Consider the following 14,188-nt stretch of genomic DNA (forward strand, 5'->3'; position numbering starts at 1 on the left):
GTCCCTGAACTACTTATGTCACTTTACTCGTCTTCAGAGGGATCTCCTAAAAGAGCTAGGAGATACCCTAAAAGATCCTAAAGCTGAGGGAGTTCAAGACTAAGTAACTTCCCAGCTAGCGACTCTTAATTCTGCAGTCAACTCCTCCATGAGGTTCATTTCCTATGCTGCCAATGGAGCAAGTAGAGCCACGGGCACTGCTGTGGCCCTCAGGAGGCATGCTTGGATGCGGCTGTGTAATTTTGTGGAACCCTTTCAAGCGTCCTTCACTAACACCCCCTTTGATGGCTCCTTTCTCTTTGGGCCACAGGTGAAAGACACTTTGACTAGGTGTGAGCAAGAAGGCAAGACTCTTTCTGCTGTGGGAGTCCATTTTTACACTCCCTCAAGACCCTTCCTCAAGGGTCAGAGGAGTGGGAAAATGTGGTTCCGCAAATCTGAGGGAGCCTTGCCTGACACATGTAGTGATTTTTCCTCCAGAGGCAGAGGGGGAAATAACAATAATAGACACCGCCCTCATGGCAGAGGGGGTCCGCAAAACAAGGGCAACAGGGAATCCTTCTCTGACAAGCCCTTCCAACATCCCTGATGGGTTGCCCAGCTGCTTGCCTCTGGAGGCAGTCGGGGGAAGACATTCACTGTCCCCAAGAGCCTGGCAAAAATTAACAAAAGACAGATGGGTACTATCCATTATATCCGGAGGTTATAGAATCCCCTTTCTTCAAAGCCCCCTACAATCAAAAAAGGCCCTTCCAGATGTTCCACCCAATCTGAGGGAGCAAGCAGTTATAGAAGTTTCAAAACTGCTAAGAAAAAGAGTGATCCAAGAGGTCCCCGCAGACCAGCTCGGATCCGGAATTTACTCAAGGTTCTTTTTGGTACCAAAAAAGACAGGGGACTGGACACCCATTCTGGATCTCAGCAGATTAAACAGATCTGTACAAAGAACAAAGTTTCAGATGGTCACACTACAGTACATTCTACCCTTTCTGGGTCAGGACAATTGGATGTGCTCAGTAGATCTTCAGGATGCGTACTACCATATCAAGATGGACAGACGTTCCAGGAGATTTCTTCACTTTTGGGTAGGGGCCAGTCATTACCAGTTCAGAGCTCTGCCCTTTGATCTCACCACAGCCCCCAGGGTGTTTACCAAATGTATGGCAGTGGTCATGGCTCACCTGAAATGTCAAGGATTCCAGGTGTTTCCATATCTAGATGACTGGCTCCTCACTGCTGCCACCAGGCATCAACTCCTACAAGCACGGGATTACACAATCAGTTTTTGCACCCAGCTAGGTATTACCATACATTTTGAAAAATCTGCCTTGTTGCCCTCTCAGTCTATCACTTACATAGGAGCAGAATTAAACACAAGGGAAATGTCTGCAAGGTTACCACTGGAAAGAGTGTCCACTATTCATCAACAAGTGCAAGTTCTAATGCAGAGCAAGAAGATACAAGTCAAATATGTCCTTCAAACTCTAGGCTCCATGGCAGCTGCCATCCTCCTTCTTCCATTGGCATGCTTCCATATGAGAATTCTTCAGTGGCTTCTTTTCACACAGTGGTCTTTCCAGGAGCTACCCATATCTCACATGATCATGATTATAGAAGCATGCAAAAGGCACCTTTCCTGGTGGATGGTCTCCCCACTAGTGACTCAGGGCAGACCCTTCATTCAGCCCCCTCTGGTAGCCACAGTGACCACAGATGCCTCCCTGATAGGGTGGGGGGGGCATTATCTGGGCAGGACAGTCCAAGGCACTTGGCAACCTCACAAGCACCATCTGCACATAGATGTCCTAGAGATGAGAGCCGTGCTCCTAGCGTTGCAAGCCCTTCAAGACACTCTTCCTTCTGGGACCATTGCAATCCAAACAGACAGCATGTCAGTAGTGTGGTACATCAACAAACAGGGCAGGACCAAATCTTACCCCTTGTGTCGAGCAGCACTCAGACTGTGGCAGTGGGCGATTTTCTTCCAATGTTTTCTAATTGCGACGCACATCCCTGTGAGATCCAAAGTCATAGCGGACAGGCTCAGCAGCGCTATCCTCATGCCTCATGCTTGGTCTCTGAATTAGGAAGTTGCGGACCTGATCTTCCACAAATGGGGACAGCCTTGCTGTGATCTTTTTGCCACCCCATTCAACAGCAAATGCAGCAACTACTTCTCCCTTCTTCCGCTTCCAGGTCACCTACCCAGGGATTCTCTAGTCCACAATTGGCCTCAGGGACTCCTTTATGCATTTCCTCCCTTTCCCCTTATACCAAGACTAATAAAGAAAGCAAAGTCATTATGTTGCAAAATGATCCTCATTGCCCCCTACTAGCCTCGACAGATTTGGTTTCCATTCCTACACCTCTATCTTCTTGATCAGCCCTGGACTCTGGACTCGATTCCAGATCTACTGGTTCATCAATCAGGCGGGTTGCATCATTCCCTTCAGACTCTCCAGCTCACAGCTTGGTTGCTCCACTTCTAACCTTAGACAGGCTCCCTAGCATTTCCCCAACAGTCGGTGAGAATATCGTTTCCTCACATAAGTCCACCACCAGGACTATTTATGCTATAAAATGGAAACGTTTTTCTTATTGGGCTGAGTCTAGGAATGTGGATCCCTTCTCAGCCCTATTCCATGAGATCCTAGAGTTCCTAGCGCAACTGTTTCACTCTGGAGCTGCTTCCGCTACCATTAGGGTGCAATTAGCAGCCATTTCTAATTTTCACATTGGGTTACAGAATTCAAGCATCATGTCTCACAAGCTCTGTAAAGCCTTTTTGAGAGGGACATCTCTTCTTAGACCTCCAGTGAGAGACCCCCCTCTTCCCTGGGACCTTAATCTAGTCCTAACGTCCTTAATTTTGCCTCCTTTTTAACCAGCAGCATCATGCTCCATCAAATTTCTCTCTTGGAAAACACTCTTTCTGGTTGCTATTACTTCAGCCAGACGAGTCTCAGAACTACAGGCACTATGTGTCCGTCCCTCTTATCTGGTTTTTCATAGGGATAGAGTTTCTCTGAGGACAAATCCGTTGTTTCTTCCCAAAGTCTGCTCTGAACATAATTTAAATCAATCTATAGATCTCCCCATTTTCTTCCCCAATCATAGCAACAAAGGCAGAGTACAAACGTCACCAATTGGACGTGCACAGGCAATTGCGTTTTTACCTTCATAGAACTAAAGAAATAAGAAAATCAGACCAATTGTTTCTGTCTTATGCCTTAAACAAACAAGGTCTCCCAGTTTCCAAGGTTACTTTATCTAGATGATTATCCCATACTATTTAATTTATTTATCAGTTACGGGATAAGGAATTACCATCTAAACCGAAATATCATTCTACTAGGACATTAGCCACCTCTGTAGCTTTCCAGTCTAGGTTGCCATGGATTCCATATGTGCAGCTGCTACATGGGTAAATACTCATACCTTTATTTCTCATTACAAGGCTGATATGGTTTCCCGGAGCAGAGAGGATTTTGGTTCCACTGTTCTGAAGAGTCTGTTCCACTGAGCCACCCAGGGTATTAGGTGCTAGGGATGCTGTCCCAACCAGCAAGAATGAAGGCGAGATAGACAACTTAACATAAAGAAGTTATGTACCTACCATAACGTTCCATGTTAGTTGTCTTCATCTCGCCTTCTTTCTTGCTTCCCGCCCTCTGTCCCCTGTCCTAGTGGATCGAGAGGAGTCCCTTTTCACTGGCTGAGTATTCTTTGTTTCCCTCTATTGATATAGAGGATATGGGAGGTATAAGTCAACCATTTCTTTTGACTGGTTTATTCTCTTGTTATGTCTGGAGTTAGCTATTTCAAACGAGATCTGGGTAGCTATCGCTAGGCATTATGGGATAAGGGGTAGCCTCGAGCCAGTAAATAGCTCTCGAGCTATTGAAGAATGCTGAGTCAGAGCCGAGGATCAGCTCCGATCCCAACCAGCAAGAAAGAAGGTGAGATGAAGACAACTAACATGGAACGTTATGGTAGGTACATAACTTCTTTATTTTGTGTATGCACCTGTACACCCATCATGGAAATGCTGCTTGGTGCCTGAGTTTTTTCAAAATGTATGCAGTGGTGCATCTGCTGGGTGGGGTCCTGATTGAGTCACAGCTCCTACTGAACAGCCACATGATCTAGATGGCACTGTATTTACACAAGAGGACCATGTTTTACACTTCAAGATGGTGATTGAAATGGATAGGATGCACTTATGGTGACTACAGACCCGTCTGGCATAAACTTCTTAAAACTGCAGTGTGCAGCAAGATTTCACATGAACTGCCATGGGAGCATACTGTTGGATGACAGTATTAATGATGGTTCTTAAGGCATAGAGCTCATAACATGAATGCATGTTACTGGCTATGTGATGCAGCATCTAGGTCAGTAGTACAACATGCAAGGATTATACAATCCATGCATACCACACATGACATTGAAATTTGTCAGTGTATTCATTTGAGTAAAAAAAAAAAAAAGAAATTTGTCAGTGTACAATATAAGCTAAGGACCTCTTAAGAGGTCTTTCAAAGTCAAACTTTGTGGCCATCCCAGTAAACTCTGTCAGCAAACCAGAAATTAATCATGTATTTGAATGATCTCAAAGCAGAGCTTGAAAAAAATATTAAAGAGCAACTTATTCTATCTTAAAACTGCCCTGTGGTTAACAGATTTGAAGCATATCTTTGTTTTAGCAGTAGATATGTAAATGAATGAGTTGAAATTCCTAGTGCCCTTCCCTGTGTTAAACTTCATATCAAGCATAAATGCCAAAACATTGTCATGCATGCACTTGAAAATCCATATAGGTTTGTGCCTACATACCTTGCAAAACACAGAGAGCAGGCTTAAGTTTTATAACATACCATCATAATTTAGATGTTCAACTGGACCAATTTTTTGTAAACTTCCTCTAGAGTTATTACATTACTAATGGCGTACATACAAAAAATATCTCTATATTCCATGAATGGAAGACCCATGCTAATAAACAGCAGGATCAGCTCTGATGCACATCTTAAACTGATGGACCTCAGAATCATGTTAGACACCCTAAATGTTTTCTAACTTGTAAACCAACCAAACCAAAATGCTCATGAAAGTCTAATATTTTGATATCATAACCCCAAATCATTAAACATGGTATACTCTGCTATGTTTTTTCTGTAATAGTGTATGAGGATCCTCTATTTCCTTTTCACATATATATATATATATATATATATATATATATATATATATATATATATATATATCACACCTCACATTTTTGCATAGAATGTATCTGTGTTCTGCAAAGCTGAAGTATAAAGTTCATCGATTTGCTTTTGCAGTTTAGCTTGATCTTTAAAATTAGTAATAATCTTTGCAACTTTTGAGTTCATTACAAATTTCCTAGACTAACATTTTAGTATCTGATGCAAATATTGACATAAATAGGGAAAATAGATATGGACTCACAAGACATATCTGGAGAACACCCCTAAACATGTCGTATTCAGGAAATACAATATATATTTGGATTTTCTACCAATTATAAATCCAGTATGTTACATATTCATTAATGTTCCATCCCCTCATAGCCAAATGTAAAAATTTGCCACACCTAAGTAGATGTTATCAAATGGAAGAAGACTCTTGTTCAGAGCCTTAATTACCTCTGAATTGAAAGTTATGAATATAGTCATGCAGGATCTCCCTCTAAAAAGGCATGCTGATGCATGTCCATACAAAGTAGATACAAATAGTCATATATACAATATGAAATAGCTTTTTCATAAGTTTTGCACAAAATGCTAGTTGAACTAATTCACCAATAGCTTTCAGTAAAATGATCTCGATGTGGAACAAAACCTGTTAAAAGGGTTTGTTGAAACAAAACTAGTACTGAATTGGTGACTTCTTTGTATTCCATACAAAGTAACTATTGGAGCCATCTAGCTCTGTGTGGGGCAATATATTTTTTATCCTGTTTATGGAATCTGTTACCCGTTTATCCTCCTCTATAATTGGGTATGTATGTTTCTGGAAAAGATGCTCTCATAGTAGGCATCATCCTTTGTACCATTATATTTAATTTTTTTGCCAGCCGACTAGCAACTTCCTCTGCAGTAGTTGCTAGTTTTCCTCCTTCATTAATACATGCTCCTTTTCTTTGTTTATATTCTGATGTACCTGATGAAAGATTAAATCTGATATTGTTAATCCTTGTTCATTCCTTATGCATAGGTATCGCTTCAGATCTTGGAACCAAGCCGGCCATTTTCCAAGCTCGTGTCAGCTTCAAACTCTCAAGCTAAACTCTTACCCACAATCCCCCTCTCCCTGTTACCTCAGATTTCGTTTGCCGCGTTGCCATTCAGTCGTGTCAAGCTACTTCTCTTGAACTAAGTATAGTTGTTTGTTGTCAGAATAGTCATTTATATAACTTTTTCTGTCAGAAAAGTTTCTATTTTTTTGTCTCTTATCCTATTGCATCTAGCGACCATATTTTCTTGAGTTTTCTTCTCTTCTCTCTACACCTTTTACCGTGAGGTATTTCTCCCCTACCATCGTTGGTAATCTTCCTTTCTTTATACCTTCAGGTATTCTTTTGTACCATTGCTGGTACCCTTTCTATTATCCCTTTTTTCTATCATGGCAGATAAGAAAGGTAGTCCGGAGTTTAAAAGGTGTTCTGATTGTGGACACAACTTACCTACATCTGATGCACACTCTTTGTGCGTTTATTGTTTGGGGGCGTCCCATTTATCTGTTGACCCGCCCTGTACTATCTGTGAAAATTTTTCTAACAGAACCTTGTTAGAAAGAAAAAATAAGCTATTGCTGAAGGGACTTTTTAAATTTCCCTTTTCAGAGGCTATTTCTGGGTTAGAGCCCTCAACCCCTCCTAGAGCCCATAAGAAAGTTTTGGATGTTCCTACTAAGGCCAAGTCTTTGCCTTCATCCCCGGCTGGGGACTCCCACCAACTAAAACCTAAAAAGGCTAAAGTTTCTGCTCTGGAGCTCACGTAGTCAGCGCCAGTGCTTTCGGTGCCTAGACTTTTGGCACCGAGGCCTTCGGCTCCATTAGTGATCTCGGCTCCGTCTTCTCCTGCAGCCTTCACTATATCAGCACCGAGGGGCTCCTCGGTTCAGTCTATTATGACTACTATATCAGCACCGACTGCTCAGTCAGTGCAGACCTTGACCACATCGGCTCCAACATCTTACTCAGAACCAACGCCTCAGTTATTGGCTCCAATTTTGTTGGTTCCAGCTTTGGTACTGTCAACCACTTCAGCACCGATCCTTGTGTCAATGCAGACTGTGACCTCGGCACCAATGACTTCCTCGGAGCAGACACCCATAGTCCAGTCTCTCTTGGCACCGTTGTTTTTGGTGCAGACTGGTGAGGTAGGCACCGAGCTTGTCTCTTCTTTGGACAGGCCTGTTTCTCCCTCAGTCTCCATGAGGTCCACTAGAAGCCTTTCCGAACATGATGTGTTGTGTCTTGTGGATCAAGTGCTTTTGGCCAGAGGTATCCCACCCCCCAGGACCTATCCTTCCTTGGGAGGTGATCAACCATCTCCAAAGACACCTTCTTATTCTCCTCCTTCATTGCCTTTGAAGTCCATTGATATAGCACAGTCTTCCCTCTCTGCGGTTCCCTTTATGGATCTCACTAAGGAACCACAGTTGCCTTCGTGGCAGGAAAGTTTTTCTACAACCCAGGATGACAGTTGTGACACGTGTAATTTGCTGCTCCACAGCCATCTGGGGACTCCGAATTGACAGGCTGAGCCACTTAGGGGAGGGGTGACCCCTGTCCTGGACACTCACTTCTCTTCAGGTGGACCAGCCTTTCAACTGATGGAGAAGGCTTTCGCTTCTGCTGGTTATACTTGGCTGTCTATCCCCCCGCCCTCCTCCAGTACACTGGTTTCACAAGTCGCACCTAGCGGACACTGGGTGCAAGGATCTCAGGACATATTCCCACAGGAAACCCCTTTTCCACTATCTTACCCAGCTTCTCCCTCTGAGGAAGTCCATCAGAAAAGTTTGTGTAAGAGGAAGCACATGGACTCCACAGAGGAGTCCCTTACTGAAGACACAGACTTTGATGAGGGGGAAGGATCCCCTTGGTCACCCTCTGCGGTATCCTTCGCTGATATCCTCAAAATCCTTAAACAGAGAGGTGACTGGCAGCCCTCTAATCCAACCTCTGAGGAATCTGTGTTCCTGCAGGCTTTTTGCACCCAGCCCCCTACCTCCTGGTTGTCCGGCTCATCGTGCAGCATGCGTGGAAGGCTCCTGACACTGTCGAGGCTATTCTCTGGAGGCAGGATACGATTTTTTCCCCTCCTGCTATGGATCCCCATTGGTCAAAAGGTCTTCCTGTGGTTGCTCTGGTGGTGGCGGCTACAACAAAAAAGGATCTGGCAGAAGAAGAAAGCCAGACTGTCTATCCACCTAACAAAGATTCCCGGGCCCTGGACAGGATAGGGAAGCACACTTTTGCATCAGCGACCTTTACTATCAGGTCCCTGAATTATATGGCACACTTTACCAGGCTTCAAAGGGATCTGATTTTCGAGCTCTCTGAAACCTTGGCTGGTGCCATGTCTGATGAGGTCCGTGACAAAGTGGCCTCTCAGCTGGCCACCATTGAGTCAATATCTAACTCCTCTATGCGACTGATATCTCACTCATCAGAAGGAGCAGCTAGAGCAGCGGGTTCAGCTGTGGTCTTGAGACGACATGCCTGGATGCGTTTATGCAATTTCGCGGAACCCTTTAAGGCTTCCTTTCTTAGCACTCCCATTGAGGCCTCTCTGTTGTTTGGACGCAAAGTTAAAAGCACACTGGCCAGATGTGAACAGGACGGGTAGACCCTTTCTGCCGTAGGTGTCTGTTATTCTTCCCCTCAACGTGCTTTCTCCCAAAACCAAAAGAGTGGGAAGACATGGTTCAAGAAATCTCAGGGTCCTTTCCATGACACACAGGCCGAGTTCTCCCCCAGAGGCAGAGGGGGAAACTGACAGGGAAGACGCTGCTTTTGGGGCAGAGGGGGTCCATGTAACCAGGGTTCTAGGGACTCTTTCCCTGGCCAATCCTACCAGCGCTCCTGAAGAGTCGCCCAACTCCTTTCCTCTGGAGGTGGTTGGGGGTCGTTTCTCCTTGTACCCTTCTGCCTGGCTAACCATCACCACCGATTCTTGGGTACAAAGGATTATAACCAGAGATTATCATATCCCCTTCGATATTTGTCCTGTCCCTTCAAAAAACCTTCCCAACGTTCCACCCGGTCAAAGGGAAGAAGCAGCACTAGAGATAGAAAAGCTGCTAAGAAAGAGAGTCATCCAAATAGTCCCTCCAGTCCAGATAGGATCCGGATTCTACTCAAGACTATTTTTGGTGCCAAAGAAAACCGGGGACTGGAGACCAGTTTTGGATCTCAGTGTATTGAACAAGTTTGTGAGAGTACAAAAATTCCAGATGGTCACAATACAGTCTATCCTCCCACTTTTGGAAAAAGATGATTGGATGTGCTCGATAGATCTTCAAGATGCGTACTACCACATAAAAGTGGACAGGCCATAAAAAAGATTTCTGCACTTCCATGTGGGAGCCAGTCACTACCAGTTCAGAGTACTGCCCTTCGGACTCTCTACAGTCCCCAGAGTGTTTACAAAGTGCATGGCAGTCATCACAGCTCACTTGCAACTTCAAGGATTCCAGGTGTTTCCATACCTAGATGACTGGCTCATTTCCGTTCCCACCACACATCTACTGGAAGAAGCCCTGGCATACTCTCTCCTCGCTGCACAAAGGCTCGGCATAACCATAAACTGCCAAAAATCCAATCTCACCCCATCTCAGTCGACATAATTCATAGGGGTTATCTTGGATACAAAGAACTGCAGAGCTGCCATTCCAGAGCACAGAATGTTAAGGATAAAGCAACAACTGATTCCAATCCTTTCAAGGGAGAAATCCACAGCTCACTCTGTTCTACAGCTTTTGGGTTCCATGACAGCCTCTATCACCACTGTCCCCCTGGTCAGGTTTCATATAAGGCTTCTACAATGGCTACTGCTCACCCAATGATATCCTTTTCAGCATCCTCTTTCAGCCAAGATTCAAGTAACCCACAGGTGCAAACAGGATTTAAATTGGTGGATGACACAATCTGTCACAATGGTCTCGCCCCCTTCTCCCCCCAGCAACCCAAGGCCACAGTGACCATGGATGCCTCCCTGATGGGGTGGAGGGGGTTATGTCAAGGACAGACAGTTCAAGGCACTTGGTCCGAACTGGAGGACCACCTGCATATAAATGTTCTAGAGCTGAGGGCAGTGCTTCTGGCGTTGCAAGCATTCCATCTCCTGCTGCCGTCTGGGATGATTGCGATTCAATCAGACAACATGGCGGTGGTCTGGTACATCAACAAACAAGGTGGAACCAAATCTTACCCCCTTTGTTGATAGGCCATGAGGATATGGCAATGGGTGATGGCTACCAACCGTTTTCTTCTAGCAATGCACATTCCCGGGAGTTCCAATGTGATAACAGACAGACTCAGCAGGTGCATTCTACAACCTCACGAGTGGTCCCTGAATCCCTTGATAGCGGCGGAGATCTTCCACCACTGGAGCCGTCCTTGATGCGACCTCTTTGCATCCCTGACCAACTACAAATGCAGCAACTACTTTGCCCTGATTACCCCTCCGGGACAGTCACCCAGGGATGCTCTAATCCACGATTGGCCCTTGGGTCTTCTTTATGCATTCCCACCTTTTCCCCTCATTCCCCAGTTTCTGAAGAAAGCCCGTCGGTTGTAGAGCAAGGTGATCCTCATAGCACCATATTGGCCTCATCAGATTTGGTTCCCCTTCCTTTGGCCTCACCTACTAGATCAACCATGGATTCTCCATCCAATCCTGGAGTTTATCTCACATCCACAGAACCTGATTCATCCCAACTCGAACAGCCTGAAGCTCACAGCTTGGCTACTCCAATTCCCTTGATTGCCAGGCAGAATGATCTTTCTTTACCAGTACGTGACATTCTCATTGCATCTCATAAGTCTTCCACTAGAATTACTTATCTAAGCAAGTGGAAAAGATTTACCTGTTGCCTGAAAGATAAACAAGTAGATCCCTTCTCAGCACCAGTGTCGATAATACTAGACTATCTGGCCGACCTTTTCCAAGCGGGTCTATCGGCCTCTAACATTAGAGTTCATTTGGCTGCAATTTCTAATTTCCATGAGGGTGTCCAAGATTCCTCTCTTATAACTCACAAATTGTGCAAGACCTTCATTAAAGGTGTGAATCATCTGAAGCCACCTTTTAGAGAACTTATTCAACCATGGGATCTATCATTAGTTCTACAAGCTCTGACAATGCCTCACTTGAACCAGCCTCTTCTTGCGACCTCAAGTATCTGTCATGGAAAACCTTGTTTTTGATCACCATTACTTCTGCCAGACGTATCTCTGAGCTTTAAGCTTTATGTATCAAGAGTCCATACTTGATTTTTCACAGAGATAGAGTGTCTTTGAGAATTAATCCTTCATTTCTGCCAAAAGTGATCTCTGAAATGTCTATTAATCAAACCATTGAATTGCCAGTTTTCTTTCCCAATCATTCAAACAGAGGAGAGTATTGCCTACATACCCTAGATATCCACAGGCAATTCCGTTTTTAATTAAACAGGACTAGGTCCTTTCATAAATCTGACCAGTTATTTTTGGCCTATTCTAGACCTAGATTAGGATCTGCTGTTGCTAAGGTCACATTAGCTAGATGGTTGAAGGACTGTGTGACCTTCATTTATACACAACATAATATCCCGTTGCCTACTACCATGAAAGCTCATTCGACAATGTCGGTGGCAACTTCTGCTGTCTTCCATGCCAGAGCTTCTTTATATGACATCTGTGCAGCTGCAACTTGGGCTACGCCTCATACCTTCATCAATCATTACAAATTGGATTTGGCCTCAAGGGGAAGAACATCTTTTGGTTCTATGGTGCTCAGGAATGTCCTTGCATGAGACCCTCCCAGGAATAGATGTAGCTGAGGACTCTGTCCCATGCGTAAGGAATGAACGAGGATTAACAATATCAGATAAAGAAGTTATGTCTTACCATAACATTCCATCTGTATTGTTGATCCTCGTTCAGTCATTACAGCTCTCCCTCCTAACCCCTCCTGTGGCTTCTAGTGGATCTCACCATCCGGTTCTCTTAGGTCATTTGACCAGAGGTAGGCTCTACCTTCTTTTGACTTACAAACTCAATCTGAGGTAACAGGGAGAGGAGGATAGTAGGTAAGAGTTTAGCTCGAGAGTTTGAAGCTGATGTGAGCTTGGAAAATGGCCGGCTCGATTCCGAGGTCGGAACTGATACCCATGCGTAATGACTGACAAGGATCAACAATACAGATGGAACGTTATGGTAAGACATAACTACTTTTTATTGTCCTCTGTAAATTTTGTAAGAGTAAGCTTATATTCTTTCCTTCTATTTCTTATGGTTAAACTGAGTATGTTGACAATTTATGCAAGTTCATTTTTTTGTCTGATGGCAAGGCCTTTCATTATAGCGTAATAGTTCTTTTTCTGATTAGGTAGTTTTCTTAAATTGTTTATCCACCATAGTGCATTGTACCCCTTGTTACTGGGCTTGAACTGATTTGCTGGAATGTAAGCATCAATTAAATCATTCAACCTTTTAAGCAGAGTCTCCCAGATGTTAACTTACACAGTTGGTCCTGAAGTAGTTTTCCCAATACCATTCATTCAGCTCCTTATTAATTCCCTGAGTAACATTTTTTAAATATAAAAGTGATCCTCAGTATATTGATCACTGCTGCAGTAGTCTTAGCTACATGGTTTATATACTGCTATGGATATAATAGCCAGCCAGCTTCCAAAGCTTAAGGGCACCAACCTCGTACCCAAACCAGTAGTCAGCTTGAGCAGAGCTGAAGAAAGAATGGTAAGGGTGTCAAGCCCATCAGAACTCTCCTGTCATCAAAGAGCACTCCTCTTGCAGGCTTTCAATGATCGATAGTCAGCTAACATTATTCCATTGCTTGTCAAATAAGTTAAGGGAAAAACTTTCACATCTGATGTCAGTTTTCATTCGTTCTTCAACAAATGGGATCAGATCTGACTCTGCCTCTTTTACAGCTTATGGATACTGAAAACTCTTGAGCTCCTCCCTTACCCATAACACCCCAGTTCCCCTCCATACCTCAATTTAATTTGCCTCCTTTGTATATGGATATAGTGTTAGTTGGTGAGTAAACGTAAATTTATATATATATATATATATATATATATATATATATATATATATATATATATATATATACATATATATATATATATATATAAAGGGTGTATATCAGTTCTTCAAAAAAACCTTTCCACTGAACGCTACATCATTGACCTGTATTCATTGAAATTCACTGTCATGATTCGCTGAAAACTTACAGGGCAAAGACATAGTTGGCCAACTACACACCTTTGCCCTTTTCTCCACTGTAGTGTGATCTCAGAGTTGGTGTATTTAGTTAGGGGGGCATGGTGGGCACAGCCCCCCACATGGGTGGGTTTGGTTAAGTTAGATTTGGGTGCATTGGGTTGCGGGGCAAGTATTTGTTTGCCCTTTAATTATTCAGTGAATCACAGAAGTCAATTTTGCTGAATACGTGTCGACAATGTAGCGTTCTGTGGAAAGGTTTTTTGAAGAACTAATATAGACCCATATATCTAGACTTTCTTGTTATATTCTATAATATTCCTCACTTACCCTTTCTACACTATTTAGTGTAAATTAATATTATCATTGTTGGTAAATTTCACTTTCTTTCTTTCCTTGCTTTTAAAAAATATTTTTTTTTTCCTTTTTCTTATTATTGGGAGTTTTTTTCTTCAGAATGGCTGAAAAAACATCAGGGTTTAAGAAATGTAAAGTCTGTGGCCAAAAAAGTCCTCTATCAGATGCACATGATTCATGTGTGTACTGTCTAGTCCTGGCACATTTGGATGCATCTCATGAAATATGTAAGGCCTTTAATCCTCGGGCCCTAGTGGATCATAAATATAAACCTATCTTGAAAGGATTACGTCTTACAACCTTTTCTGAGTCAATATCTGGGGCTTGTTGCCCTAAGAAAAAAAG

The sequence above is a fragment of the Protopterus annectens genome, chromosome 7.part1 (genome assembly GCF_019279795.1).
Source record: "Protopterus annectens isolate FY-2018-M chromosome 7.part1, PAN1.0, whole genome shotgun sequence".
NCBI classification, from domain to species: domain Eukaryota; kingdom Metazoa; phylum Chordata; order Ceratodontiformes; family Protopteridae; genus Protopterus; species Protopterus annectens.